The 15,169-nt window shown below is 40.0% G+C and overlaps 1 protein-coding gene across 2 annotated transcripts in view; it reads left to right on the top strand.

The window, feature by feature from the left end:
* The window catches only part of LOC131677673 (kelch-like ECH-associated protein 1B), a 74,559-nt gene that overhangs the window by 12,754 nt on the left and 46,636 nt on the right, over positions 1-15,169 (top strand). Inside the window, exon 1 of one of the 2 annotated variants that reach the window (XM_058957614.1) lies at positions 3,751-3,869. The exons of the other annotated variant lie outside the window; for it this stretch is intronic. The gene's annotated coding sequence lies outside the window, so the exon portion shown is untranslated. Of the gene's footprint in view, positions 1-3,750; positions 3,870-15,169 lie in introns of those variants that run through there. 2 annotated transcript variants of the gene reach the window in all.

Genomic DNA, 15,169 nt, shown 5'->3' with positions numbered 1-15,169 from the left:
TATTGGTCAGGATGATTATGCTTACTGTTATACCAAGCATCCTACATCGAGCATCCCTTTTATAAAGGTCATGCTTACAATAGAATATTCAATATTACTATTATGGTCCAAAGCTGTAGTATAGTAATTTTGAACATGGATATAGTTAAAGTGACCTAATGGTATAGTCGGTAGAAAACCACTATACTTGCAAAGTCAAATTAACCTCCTCATATGGTAAAGATTACTATATAATTTTTCTTAGTGTAATTTTGAGAAATTTACACTTGGGATGTAACCACTAAAGGCTAGTTCGGTCAGGTCGGAAAACGTGTTACTGGTTTGGATCTCTGTGTATTTTAAATGGAGCTCGGGATTCCAAATCCCGGGATTTTAAAACGCTCCACACAGAAATCCGGCCGGGAACAGTTTAACACAAGTTGGTTCCGACGGGGAAAATTGTATTTTATTAGGTTTAAAATTCAGTGCTATTTTGATACTGTTGGTGTTTTTTAGAAGCAGCAGAACTTTTGTTTTGACAGTTTGGAGAGATCTCGGCAGCAAATTTTCCCTGATCAAATCCCGTGACCCATTTCCCGAACTATAAACTAGTCTTAAGGGCCAATTTCTTCACCCTTACTTAATTTTTAACCAGGTTTACCAGTACGTTGAAACCTGCGTTAAGGCTAGTTTACAGTTCGGAAAACGTGTCACGGGATTTGGGTCTCTGTGCATTTTGAACGGAGCTCGGGATTTCCCATGACGGGAAATAAGTCTACACAAAAATGACAGTTCTCATGAAGTGTACACCCAACCGCGGGAAACATCACGGGATTTTAAAACTCTCCACACAGAAATCCGGTCGGGAACAATTCAACATAAATTGTTTCCGACGAGGATGATAGTATTTTTTTAAGGCTTGAAATTCGGTACAAGATTGATGCTGTTGGTATTTTTTAGAAGCTGCAGAGTTTTTGGTTTAACAGTTTGCAGAGATCTCGGCGGAAAAATTTCCCTGATCAAATCCCAGACGAAATCCCGTGACCCATTTCCCGGACTCTAAACTAGCCTTTAAGGCTAGTTTACAGTTCGGGAAATGGATCGCGGGATTTTGTACGGGATTTGCGTCGGGATTTGATCAGGGAAAATTTCCCGCCGAGATCTCTCCAAACTATCAAACCAAAAACTCTGCTGGTCTTAAAAATACAAACAGTATCAAACTTGCAGCGAATTGTAAACTTTATAAAAATACTATTTTCCCCGTCGGAAACAATTTGTGTTGAATTGTTCCCGGACGGATTTCTGTGTGAAGAGTTTTAAAATCCCGTGATGTTTCCCGCGGTTGGATTTACACTTCAGGCAAACTGTCATTTTTGTGTAGACTTGTTTCCCGTCACGGGATTTGAAATCCCGAGCTCCATTTAAAATACACAGAGACCCAAATCCCGTGACACGTTTTCCGAACTGTAAACTAGCCTTCAAGCGTTAAGCGAGGTTGAAGAAATCGGTCTTAAGTCGTAAAACCCGAATGGAAATGTACAGCAACAAAACCATAATTTGTACTGTGGCAGTACAGTAATTTTAGAACAATTAACAATAAAGTCCAATCACAGATAACAGACGTTTAAGCTCGATTTGAATCGTGTGTAAATACCCGCTACTGAAATTCCGAATAAATTAGACGTCTGAAACACGTTTGCAAACGTTTGCAGATGGCGCAGTGATCGATACAATGCAGTTAGAGTGCAGCTGTCAAACACGTGTAGCAAACAGTTGCGCAGATGGCAATAGTGAAACACGGATTTCCAACGTTTATGAATGTGAAAGTTTACACAGGTTTTTGAAGAAATTTTGCTCTAGCCTAAACATCTGTTATCTGTGGTCCAATGTTTCGCTACAATAATTAATTAAACTTCAACGTTTCTACCGTCAATTTTACAGTCAAAAACGGGGGTGGTTTTTATCTTAACATTAAAAAATTTTCGTTACATTTTTTTCTTAGAAACATTAAATGTGAATTCACTGTATAATTTTTTCGCTGGGCAGCAAAATTAGTGGTTACAGGAAGTTTTATTGTAAATCTGCGAGAACTCTGCTCCGAACAATGTTGCAATAATAACAACCATAATATCTATTGTTTTATGATTATAGCGTAAACGTTATTGTAGATTTCCATCCGGGAAGTAGCATCGATGCGGTTCTATAGCCACTTAACCCTTAAATGCATGAATACGATTTCCACCTCTTATTGTATCACAAAATTCGGTATGTTGCCAAATGGCAACAGTATGCATTTAAGGGTTAAAGAATAAGTACTCAGAATTTATAGGAACCATATGTCGTTGACCATATTATACACGACTGCTGCTCAAAAGATGCTTTTGGTGAAATATTCGGTTAATATTCAGCCTATTCCAACTTTTCCAACGTGCTTATGGATTTATTAAAAATATATACGAACTTTAACCCATATAGTGCAATGATCCAACATATTGTTTGGATAATATCCTGAATAGGTCGTTAGGCTCTTCAATCATACGATGTTTGTTAGGGCCAGGGGATGCCAAAACAATTTGTGTAGTGGGTTGCTCGAAAGAAAATAAAGCGAAAGCAAGGAGGAAAAGGTGTTGTTCGATTTTTTCTAATACGGCGCACGAGCCAGACTCGAACATCTGCCTATACCAGATTTGGAGGTAAGGTGTTCTAGTGCGCTGATGATTTGATCCTTTTGATCGTGAATCATATTTGTCATTCTTGAATAGAACGATTTTAGTTTTGATGTGCAATTAACTACACTGCCCAGGTCACCAACAAGCATTAGTGTATGTAGTAAAGTAGCATAAAATTTGCATTTCAGATGCCTCTTGCAGTGTATTAGTATTCAATATGCATAACTGTTGTTAATAAGCATTCAAAACTGTTTATAAGCAGCAGTAAAAAAACACTTCCGTGGCACAGCAGTAATGTAGTCGTATATTTTGACAAAAGCGATTTTTAAAATGGCATTTAAAACGACTTAAGTGCTTATCAAGTATCCGTTAAGGCGCATTCTGCATGCTTATTAATTACCTGGGTGATCCTATCGATAAAAAATATCTAAGAAAAAAACATCCTAAAGGTTTCTAAGTGAAATTATAAGCCTTATTTTGGGTTGTTTTATCACTGAGAGAATCTAAAGCCAAAAAACGCTCGATAATTTTTATTGAAACTAGAGAATTGGAAATAGCTGGGCCTTTGACACACCTTGCCTTTTTGAGGGTTAACGGAAGCTCCCCTCTCAAGTTACTTCTCTAATGGCGATTTCGCTTGAACCTGAAACTGAGTCAGGTTCTAACCCCAACTGCTGTCAGTTCATACATTTTGACAGCAGTTGGGGTTAGGAACTGACTCAGTTTCGCTTCAAACGAAAACCACATAATAAATTTCACGTATACATTCAGGCTAACGTCGTCGAAATAGACAGCGTAGTAATTGAAGAGTCCTTAGCTGTTATAAGGAATGGTGAGTGCTGTTTCAAAATTCATATCCTTGCTTAATACTTAATACTATGAACAAAATTTGAAAATCATCGAAAAAAAGTAAAAAACCTAATTTCGAAATACCCTCGCGACCGAGTTTGCCTCTGTAAAAGTACATGGTAACCCATTGAATAAACAACGCTACCCAAGTCAGTGTTCGTGTTTCGCTCGGATCCGTTATTCTTATTACTTTTTTTACGCCATCTTCCGCTGTGCTTCGTTCGGGGATTGAGAAAGATGAGTGGCCGTCTCACTCAGTTTGATATTTTCAGTGTTGCGAAAAAGTTGTAAACAGAAGTGTCTCTCGACGTATATTTAGCCTGTTTTTTGGATTATATCCAATCACTCTTCCTTCTCACCTGATCCGATTCAGTAAGTATCAATACTCAAGATTGGTTTGCATCCTGCTTGCGGGTTATTTTCTGGCCCCTTATCATGATGGGCGCTGAATCGACTCAAAATTTGCCACCAGACGATCGACTACAAATTACATTATTACGTGCCAGGAATAGAAACATCACTTTTCTTTAACGGAGCCAAAATTTGCATTGATCCAACGATGTGATGACATAGGATCGTCACTGGGGTTGACAGAAGGCGAGAGGTGGTCGAGTATTTCAGATTACGTAGAAGCAGCGAAGACTCACATGGCAAATCAGAAGCATCATAATTTTCGAGCTTTAGCACTAACGCATGACTCGGCAGTATCTAAACCAGGAACAGTCGATTCCAGTTCTGAATTCGCGTTGCTTGCGCACGTAGTATGCTGAATACCTACTAGAAAGAATCAGCAGCGAGGAACTAGTGTATTGAACGCTAGTGTTCTGCGATTACGTTTGAATCCATTGTTTACAGTTTCTTTTATTGGGACAAAAATTCGACTGATATCCGTAAAAAGCTCATAATTTGTAAAGAGGAACATTTTTTTTCCATCGAAGCGGCGCAGGGGAAAATAGCATCCTCATGCTTATTGGGTGATTTTAAAAAAGTTTGTGTTGTCTACACTCCGTAGCAAAAAATCCGTATGATACGGGCCGGTAGAAATTTACGAGAGGCATTCAAATAATGCAAGTTGATGTTATTCACAATGCAAGCTATGGCGAGCAACTTTGTATGGGATGGGAGAAGGTACAATAAACCGACGTTAAGTGTTCCCTAATGGTAGGACGTACGAGATACGTACCACGCAGATGTGAATGAAATATGAATCAGTTCAGATAATATTTATATTTTGCCCTACCGATGATGCGGACATCAACAGTTACGGATTCATTAGGTACGAATACCGTTTTTGCTTGACTGCGAAACAGATTTTCTATGGTTTTAACCCTCACTAGGTACACTAGTCAGATCATACATTTGGACAGCAAATGTTAGAATATGCACCTTTTTCGCCCTTAATGAAAACAACATCCCGAAATTTATCAGGTTATATATTTAATAGAAACGGTTTAAGGTTTGTTCTACCACGCTGCCAAGTTATTCATTCGCGTAAACAGCGGAGCAATTTGTAGTGTGTAGTCAGTAGGCTATTTGTTTTAGCGCCAAAAGGTGAAGTGATTTTCCGTTTTTCCTAGTAAGTATTGCGAATCTTTTCTCAAAACAACATTACGATTTTCCAGCCATGTCCCACCGAGTCGTGTGCCTAATTACGCATGACGTTTGATTTTGATTCGCTTGACCTCTAGTGTTTTCCATATCCCAACAACTCGACGAAATGGTAGATTTTCTCGAGATTGGCAACAAGAAATCAAAGATGAATAAAGGTCTATTCATTAACTGTACAAAAATAAATTCAATTCATAACCCCCCTTAACGCATATTGCCTCCGACCATATTGTTATGAACGCGCTCGCGACTCGTACGACCATCAACCGGCACGTCCAGTTCAGTTTTTCGCGGTTCTGCTTGGTTTTCCGCTCCGCACCCCAAGCAGGAACTCCATGTCGCAGATGTCGAAGCACTCGTGCTGTTTCTCGGGTGCCAGCGTTTGGTATGGTCCTGGCTATTGCGTTTGTTGCCTTCGCCGATTTTTCGCAGGCGTAGTCGACGTGGCTGTTGAAGCGGAACCGGTCGTCATTTATCACTCCCATTCGCGCCAGTGCACGCTTCAATGCAATCATGTGCCCTCCGATGTCGATCTTCATCCGCTTTGCAGGTGCTGCCTAACAACACCTCCATCTTGTGGTGAGCTAACTGCAGCTTGACCCCGTTCATACAGTTCTCGATCGCGTCTATTGTCTCCGTCACCGACACCTCCACTTCTTCAAGAGTCTCACTTATCACCATTAGTGACACGTCGTCAGAAAAACTTACGATTTTCACTTTCCTGGGCCTCTACAATGCCAAGACCCCATTGGATCCTCAACTGGCGCTGGTAAATGCATGCTTCACATCTATCGTGACCACAGCGCAGTATCGATCTCCTCTTCGTTTCTGTTTGAAGAGCGAACACGAAATTATTGCGACGCCGAAAAAGTCATGCCAATTTTCTTATAATGTTTAAAATCAAACCAAAATTTTGGGATAGTTTTATACATATATTTACTTCAAAAATCAAAAGAAAAGTTAATCGATGGAGCTTTGAGAGTAAAATTGAACGCATTTTCGCATGATGCCCTCCATCAAAGTCTTTACAGCGTCATCCGGTACCAGTTTCTCAGTTTTTTTTCCATTTTCTTAACATGTCCTTCTCGTCTTTGACTGTCTTCTTGCTCTTCCGAAGTTCCCGCTTCATCATTGCCCAGTACTGCTCCACCGGGCGCAGCTCCGGGCAGCTTGGCGGATTCATGTCCTTTGGAACAAAATGGACATAACTGGCCTCATACCACTCCAGGACACTTTTAGAATAGTGGCATGATGCCAAATCTGGATAAAATAGCGGAGCTTCGTCGTGCTGCTGCAAGAACGGCAAAAGGCGCTTCTCGAGGCACTCAGATTTGTAGATCTCGCCATTTACTGTGCCCTTTGTCACGAAAGGCTCACTCCTCAGTCCGCAAGAGCAGATGGCCTTCCAAATGAGATATTTGGAGGCGAACTTCGACATTTTCTTCTTCTTAAATCTGTCGTTCACATAGAACTTGCTCTTGCCGGTGAAAAACTCCAACCCCGGAATTTGCTTAAAATCGGCTTTTATGTACGTTTCGTCGTTTATCACACAGCAGCCATAATTTGTCAGCATCTTCTCGTAGAGCTTCCGTGCCCGAGTTTTAGCCATCGATTGATGCCGCTCATCGCGGTTTGGGAAGTTCTGTACCTTGTATGTATGTAGTCCAGCTCTCTTCTTTGCATTCTGGACGTAGCTCTGCGACATGCCGATCTTTTTAGCCAAATCACGGCTTGAGACGTTAGGATTTGCTTTAATCATCCGCTTCACCTTTCCCTCCGTCTTTTTGTTCTCCGGTCCCGGTTTTCTTCCAGCTCCTTTGCCGTGGTCCAACGTCAACCGCTCCTGGGACTGCTTCAACACTCTGGAGACGGTTTAATGGTGAATGTTCAACATTTTTCCCAACTGCCGGTGCGACAGGTCAGCAAATTCCAGGTGTTTGGAAAGAATTTGTTCGCGACTCGCGTCGGTTCACCTCCATTTTCGTTGAATCGAAAAACACGACTTCGAGTTTGACAGCATGTAAACAATTCACATCAATGAGAAAGTGTGCAAAATTTGGTTGATTTGTACCCAATCGTAAAAAAGTTATGCCCTGTTGAATGTGTCGCAATAATTTCGTGTTCGCCTTTTAGATGGCTTCTCAGCACTATCGAGCACTGTCTGAATAGCATAGCTAGGATTGCAGCTTTCTGCACCACGTTTGGTATTTCATCCAGACCGGGGGCTTCTGCGAGTTCATAGTAACTTGCCGATCGTCCATGATTACTCTTTCTTTCGTCAGTAGCTGAACGCCGTCTATGACGCGGTATAACCAATGCCAATGACTACCGGCTAACCGATCAACTGTTCGGTTAACATCTCCAACAACAGTGTGTAACAGTTATACATGATGACACCGTTGATTTTGGCGATCATGAATTGTTTTGTCCTCGAGTTTTCTGCACTTAACTCGGAGCCTCGCTTGATACATGAAATGGCTCCACATTTCATCATTAAGTTTATGAGATTCCTCTTACTCTTCGTCATTCCCTCCATATATTACGCTATATAAATCCGCTTACGTACCATTTGGCCCGAACTCCACTCGACTATTTCCCAGCGGTGAGATACCGCAAGCCATTTAGGTCTCGTTTTAGTGAGCTATAAAGCTCTTGTCTCAGTGAGCCATTTTGGTCCGATTTCCATGAGCCATTTAGTACCCAAGTTTGTTGCGATCTACTCGGGTATTTCTCGGTGGTTAAACTACCCTATGTCCGTTCCGTGAATCAATTAGCTCCCAGCTTTGTCACGATACATGTGTGCCATTTACTTCCTCGCTTTGTAGCGATCTACCCAGTGTAGGCCTACTCTCCAAAACAAGCCAACCGGAAGGTGTGGAGGTCTATCGCCAATTTGCACTTCAAAGAAATATTCTCAGAAGATAACGTTTACAAAATTTACAATTTAGAATATTAGGTACAATTTTGTCGTTTTTGCAAGGCACCTATGAACAATTGCAAATGTTTTGAAATTTTTTACGCATATGTCCATTTTAATTTAATAGGTTTCAAGTGTTAAATTTCAAAATATAATCATGAAAATTAACAAATATCTGCTACGGCACTGAAGGGACCACAGGAGAACACCACAGTAAACTATCCGAAAGGGTTTCTTTTAAGTCAGGAGAGAAGTTAAAGAACGAACTTTACTGTTGGACTCGTGAGCAGGCAAAGAGGCTGATTTCTCAGCTGCTAAAAGTTTTTATTTACTTTCTTTTTGCTTACACACTAAATGTGCGTAACTCTTATTCGGGTTAATTTAGTTGTACTAAAAGGGAGATATGCATAATCCCTCTCACTTTAGAAGAAACATAATTGTATACTGACAATTCAAACATTTTCTTCATATGTAAGACTATCGATGTACTGTACAATAATAAAATTTCATTATGTAATATAGCTCGACTGAACTCAATACTTAAACAATTAACAATAATTAGTATTATTTTTTTCTTATACGGGTTTTAATAAAATATCCGAACACTTTTGCTTTCCTAATTCTCTTCGACCGTCGAAGAAGTTCGATCGCCGTCATATCGGCTTTTTGTTTGCCCAGCAAACTTTTTCTTGTGGTTTCTTCTGGGAAACCCCGAAAATCTTCCTCGAAATCGCTGGAACTCCTGTGGTCTACTGGCCAGTTTAGACGCGGAATCGTATTTTCTGTTCGAACTCGGGTAACCCCGATTTCTTCTCGCTTTCCTTCCCCTGCTTGAGTCGTATTATCGTAATGTTGCTTATGTTGATTCTGTTGACTGACATAGATCAGTACGTTCGGCCGAACCATTTGGTCCAGATGTTTAGGGACTCTGAGCTGTGTACGGTGCGCGAGAACGGGAACGCTTCCTATTTGAATAGCAGAAAAAATCCTACAATTACCGTCTACACCGAAACGCGTCCGGTTTCCGGGTCCATCAACTCAATGAAAAGTTGTACGAATTAAATCGACACGTTGAACGGCCTGCGAGTTTGCCGGAAAAAATCTCGAAAAAACTGGTTGCACTGCCCTACATAAACTTCTCACCAAGAAAAAAAAACCGAATATAAGAATGACGCAAAAACAAAATGGCTTGCCGACGGAAATCAAGCGTCCTTTCAAACACAAACTAGGAAAAATCACGGTTTTGTTTTGTTCTATTTAGTTTTATACTTGCGATTTTAATTGTCCTTTCCTTACTTGAAATCCGTCCGAAATTCCAAAGCGGAAACAGTCCGTTTCGCCGTGAAGGTTTGTAGTTGATACCGTCCGGATCTATCTGCGCAGCGGGAACTGTCCGTTTTACCGCGTGTTAATCTAGCTAGCTAGAGTCGCCCGTCTATTACCTTCCGCCGTATCTTGATCCTGGTGACCGATCTACACCACCAGTTCGCCTCGTCGCCACTAACAAATATCTGCTACGGCACTGAAGCGATCACAGGGGAACACCACAGTGAACTATCTGAAAAGGTTTCTTTTATGTCATGAGAGAAGTTAAAGAACGAACTTTACTGTTGGACTCGTGAGCAGACAAAGAGGCTGATTTCTCAGCTGCCAAAAGCTTTCATTTACTTTCTTTTTGTTTACACACTAATGTGACTTTCGTTTGAAGCGAAACTGAGTCAGTTTCTAACCCCAACTACTGTCAAAATGTATGAGCTGACAGCGGTTGGGGTTAGAACCTGACTCAGTTTCGGGTTCAAGCGAAATCGCCTTAAATGTGCGTAACTCTTATTCGGGTTAATTTAGTTGTACTAAAAGGGTGGTATGCAACAAATTTTGCAGGGCATATCACAGTCATAGGCGGCTCCAGCTGGCTGTCAAAAGAGGGGCACGCCTTTCTGACAAAATATTGCTTATAGACATTTCAAAAAATAAATACATTTAGAAGCCTAGACTCATTTCTCATTTCCTAACACTTAATATTTAGGGATTGGCGACTGGTGAATCAAACACCATCCTTGAATGAAATCACTATTTTTTATAATTCGTTTATTCGATACGGCTCATTGCGGTGTCTCAACGGAGCCTAGGATCTTTTATATATTTACTAAATATAATAAAAAACAAAACCAAATGTTATTGAGTGTTCGTCGGATTTCGTACGTGCTATTTTCTATAGCTTATTTCGCGACGGTGAAACACTTGTCTGGTCGCATGCTGCATCTTGAGGTTCATTTACTTTTCTCTTATCATTCACGTAAAGATGGGAAATCTGTTCACGAATGGTTCAGGATAACTGGTTCTTCAAATAGAAAGAGTGAAAGGGAGTTCCTTTTCAAAGCACAGTAGTACTCACTTAATTCGCTTAGATACGAATTGGTCAGTTTAGCTAAAGAAGGGTCGCCAAATTCTAGTACTCACTTAATTCGCTTAGATACGAATTGGTCAGTTCAGCTAAAGAAGGGTCGCCAAATTCAAAGAACCAATTTTTAGGCAAACGGATGGCAGTGAACTGACCCACCGTCCTACAAACTATCCTGGATGCTCGCTTAATTTGGAACTGGACGAAGAATCCCTCTCACTCTATTTCTGTAATTTCACCATAAACAACTGGTCACTCTTCAACGAACGTGTATAAGAGTTCAGCTGGCAAACGCTCAACGAGAGTTTTCGCTCCGAAATTATACTGCATGTATCTTCCAGCCTTTCCAGATCAGACTGTTTCGGCAATCATTCGCTATATACAAATAAAAATTCAACTGAATTGAAAAATGGTTCATGTGATCTAATTCGTTTTACATAGCTAGTCTGCTCATCTCTAATCAGTGATGCCATGTTTGGGCTCACGATCAGATGTTTTTCGTTACCTTTTGCACTTATAGGACACTAAACCCGGACTGAAGGTGCTGGCTGTTGATGTTGGGGTGTTTGATGCTGTGTTTTCAGTTGAACAGTTGCCACAAATTTGGCAAGCCTATGTGGTCCAGATGATGGTAGTTGGATTGATTTGCCGTAGATGTATTGGCAATTGGTTGTGGTGTATTCTCCTGATCATCTTCCGCGCAAGGTTTTCCAGTATGTCCCGTCTAATTACAATACTTGCACACAGGAATCTTCTCATCATGGATGCATAGCGTGACCTGTTCAATTATATTTCCATTGTGTTTGAATTGTATAGATCTTTCGACCTGCATTCTCACTACAAGAACATCATTAACCATTTTCGGCAAATAGTTTCTTCAAGTAACGTAAGCCTAGTGATTTCCTATTCTGCGTTTTTCAGAAAGATAATCTTGTTGTTTTTGGCAAAACAAATAAATTGAGTACTTATTCTGTTTTCATCGAAATATTTCAACAGTTTTCAATTTGTTCTCACTGCTAGCAGATCTATTTAACTGTTATACAATTTCTTGCTCTCGATTTTGATCTTTTAACCGTTAAAACGTCCAAAACGATAGCAACCTGAGTGATCATTGCTGGCTACATCACAACATCAAGTTTAGTTTTCAATTTGCTATAAGACTTTACTAAAGTATGCTCAATATCAAATACAAATTCTGAATTTCCAAATAACAGCGTATACAGTTATGTTACTATATTGCTTCCGTGTATGAATCGTGATATCTTGTTGAACTGAAAAAAGGACCAATCTACCATTTTTTCAAACAAATTCCAGTCACTTTAGTTAGTAGCCTTTGCATTCCATTGATTTTGTGCAGATCCTTTGTTCAACGGAATGCAGATGCACGAAAAATTAGAGTTTGTAAAGTTTGAGCTCATCTCTGCACATTTTTAAAAGCTTTTTATTGTTTGTAAACAATTTTGCTCGGCCTATTTATTTCACAGTTTTATACCAATATGGTGCCGAGTTATTTCTCAGGTAGGAGGAGAAAACAAAAACAACTGTGAACAATTACTCGAAAAACCTTCATCGTAAACTCGGGAACTAGCAATAATGTTATATTATTCTTAATGCACTGTGACTCCAGTGACTAAAAAGTACAAGGAAAATCTCACTACTGCCATCCATTCTCTTCAAATGTGGGTGAAAGCCTTTCGGAAAATCAAACCTGATCTCAATACCTTGAATTATGGTTTGTCGAAAAAACCTCTACGACGAGGTACTGACTCGATGGATGTGTCTTTAGTGACGATGAAGTCTATGAGAATTTCAAGAAAATCGGGGCTCAAACTCTACAAGGCTTCTGCTTACGGAAACGTTACTAGAAGATGCAAATTTGTTTTCGTGGGTAAGTTCACGAAAAAATGATTTGGCGAGGGATCTGTTCCTTCAGCAAGAAATCCGGTTTTTTGTGACTGACTATGAATGTTGAAGTATTTCAAAGGAAGTGCTTCAATAAACGGATTTCAAGCTTCGTTAATTTTCATAACGATCCAGTTATGTGTTGGCCTAATCTAGTCAGCTGCTATAACAACAAGGATGCGTTACCACCAGGCCCGTGCGCAGAAAAGGGAAGGCAGGGTTTTGATTTGTTACGTTTCTTATAAAAGAAAGGTACAGACATTTTTAAACTTTAAAGTCTTGCATACCAATCGATTCAGCTTAACATATTGAGTCAATGTCAGGTATCTAGAAGGATCCTAATCCTTATCCCCCGAGCCCATCGTTAGGTATTACTTCAGGATGGATGTTTTATGTTGTGTTAATCGTTTATGTTTTCTCCATTACTACTTTTTCTGATCCTTCTTGGTGCAACTCGTTCCTATTTATATGCTAGCTGGTGCTGAGAATTCCGCTGGCTGTATTTCTCTTGATATCGGTGCTCATTTTTGTGAGCCATATAGCTCTTAACCAGTTCGACGGAGATATCATCGGCAGTGAAATTTCTCCTGAAAACGTTATCCCGATTTTCTTTGACTTCATGTGGTTCGTTCGTGTTTTTCATTTCCTTTTTATCCCGTTGCTAGTTCGTCGATCGACATTTGCTTTGTACTCATAATCAGAAGAATATATTGGCTTAAATGGCACGTTCCTCGTATGTAGTCGGGGATTTGTGCCTCAATTTCATGTGGTTCGTTCGTGTTTTTCCTTTCCTTTTTATCCCGTTGCTAGTTCGCTGATCGACATTTGCTGTGTACTCACAACTATTGCTAATATCGCAACTTGTCGAAACAGGAACCGATCCGGAGATGCCGACCAGTTTGGCTTACATCCCTTTCCAGCAATATTTCTTTCTTGATTTCTTCAACGGCTTGTTTCTAGAGTGTCTGAACTCAAATGTCATTTTATGTTTCAAACGGCTCGCAGTAGTGTTTCCTGTTAAGACATTTTAAAGGTAATTATTCTTATTCAATGTGAGTATATTAAAAAAAATGAATTGTTTAAGTTATTCCCATGAAATAAGTGTCTCAATGATCTAGCCTTGTACTTTTCAAGTGATCTGGTAAAGGTAGATCTATTATTGAGTGTGCCAATTGACTACCGTTAGGAGTCGTACACTAATTAAGTAAGGCTTTTTAAGAGCTTTTCAACCTCCCCCTCTCCCTCAGATAAGAGTTCGTAAGATTTTGGTGAACTCCCCTCCCCCTACATAAAGATCTTATCATGATTATCGTAATTAAAAAATTGAATTGTTAATTAATCAAATAATAAGATAGCGAAAACGATATGTATAGAATTATTACAAGAAAACTCATGACAAAATTTCACTGTAATCATCTGCAGAATTTTAATTGCATGCCAATCTTGCCCAGTAGAAAGAATAACTGTTGTCAGATATTCAGTAACTCCAATTTGGTCCATGCCAGTCGCGCACGGAGCATTTTGGGTTTTGCCCTTACTGTGTTATGCGAATCTCTGATACAGTGGACCATTATTTTCTTCGCAAATCGTGGGAATTAAATGATCATGTCCCATTTAAACCTGATATGGCTCGCTATATGCGTTAACATCCCAACTCGCTTGGTGTCCACTAGTTGTTGTGCAATTTGTGTTGGAGATGAAATGTACAGTTCTCTAATCAACAATGGTTAGAATAATACAAATCAATCTCCAACATAAACGTACAGCAACTATGGTAAAGCTTCCATAGCATTGGTTAATGAACCGTATTTCCATAAAGGAAACTTCTATTTTGGAAAGTTACTTAACACTGCCTTCATTGCTTACAACAAGACAAGCATGACTAACCCACGTGAAATGCCTCGTGCTTGCATTCTTGCAAAAAAGGCTGTTGACGCGTGTCGCATATCGGAGCTCACAACTCGCGATATCTGTGTTGTCACAGTTACACTGACTGTCGGAAACGTAGACAAAAAATATATATATATATTGCTCATCATACCTACCGCATAACGAATCATCTCCTTCTGATGATTTCAAAAGCGTTGTATCATATTGTAGCAGAAATGGGCTTCCGCTCATTATCGACAGTGATGCGAATACTCATCACATCATTTAGGGCAGCTCGGACATCAATCTGAGAGGCTCTGAACTGATGGAGTACATAAGTAGTACAAATCTCCATATTCTGAATGTGGGAAACCGACCAACTTTTGCGAGGTCTGGGAGGGAGAAGGTGTTAGACATAACACTTTGCTCTGATAGAATTTTGCATGAACTGGGAAATTGGCAGGTTCCAAATGAAACTGAACCGTCTCTATCCGATCATAAATATACATTTTTCGATCATTTTGATGTCACCTTCAATGTGGTGACATATCGTAATCCTAAATCTACAAACTGGGACCTCTTTTTGGAAAACTTGGCGACTAAATTTCATGGATATTTTCCAACAATTAGTCAACTAGACGGCTTAGATGACGTCGTGAATACGACAAACTCATTCATATTAGCATCCTACGAAGCTTGTCCACTTCGTACTGTTAAATCGACTAGGGGAACCCCTTGGGGGAGGGCTGAGCTTGAAAGATTGAAGAAAGTTATGAGAAGAGCTTGGAACCGGCGTCAGCGTGATGACTCCAGGGCTTTCAGGTCAGCTCGTAGTGCATATAAGAAATGTCTTAGATCTGCAGAACGGGCTGGCTGGCAAAGCCTATGCACTAATGTCTCTAGTCTGAACACACACTTTCCAGGTTGTATCGATCCGGAGTTGAACAATGTTCACAGATCTCATTCTGGTGATTC

The sequence above is a fragment of the Topomyia yanbarensis genome, chromosome 1 (assembly GCF_030247195.1).
Source record: "Topomyia yanbarensis strain Yona2022 chromosome 1, ASM3024719v1, whole genome shotgun sequence".
NCBI lineage: Eukaryota > Metazoa > Arthropoda > Insecta > Diptera > Culicidae > Topomyia > Topomyia yanbarensis.
This window is presented reverse-complemented; position numbering and strand designations above follow the sequence as displayed.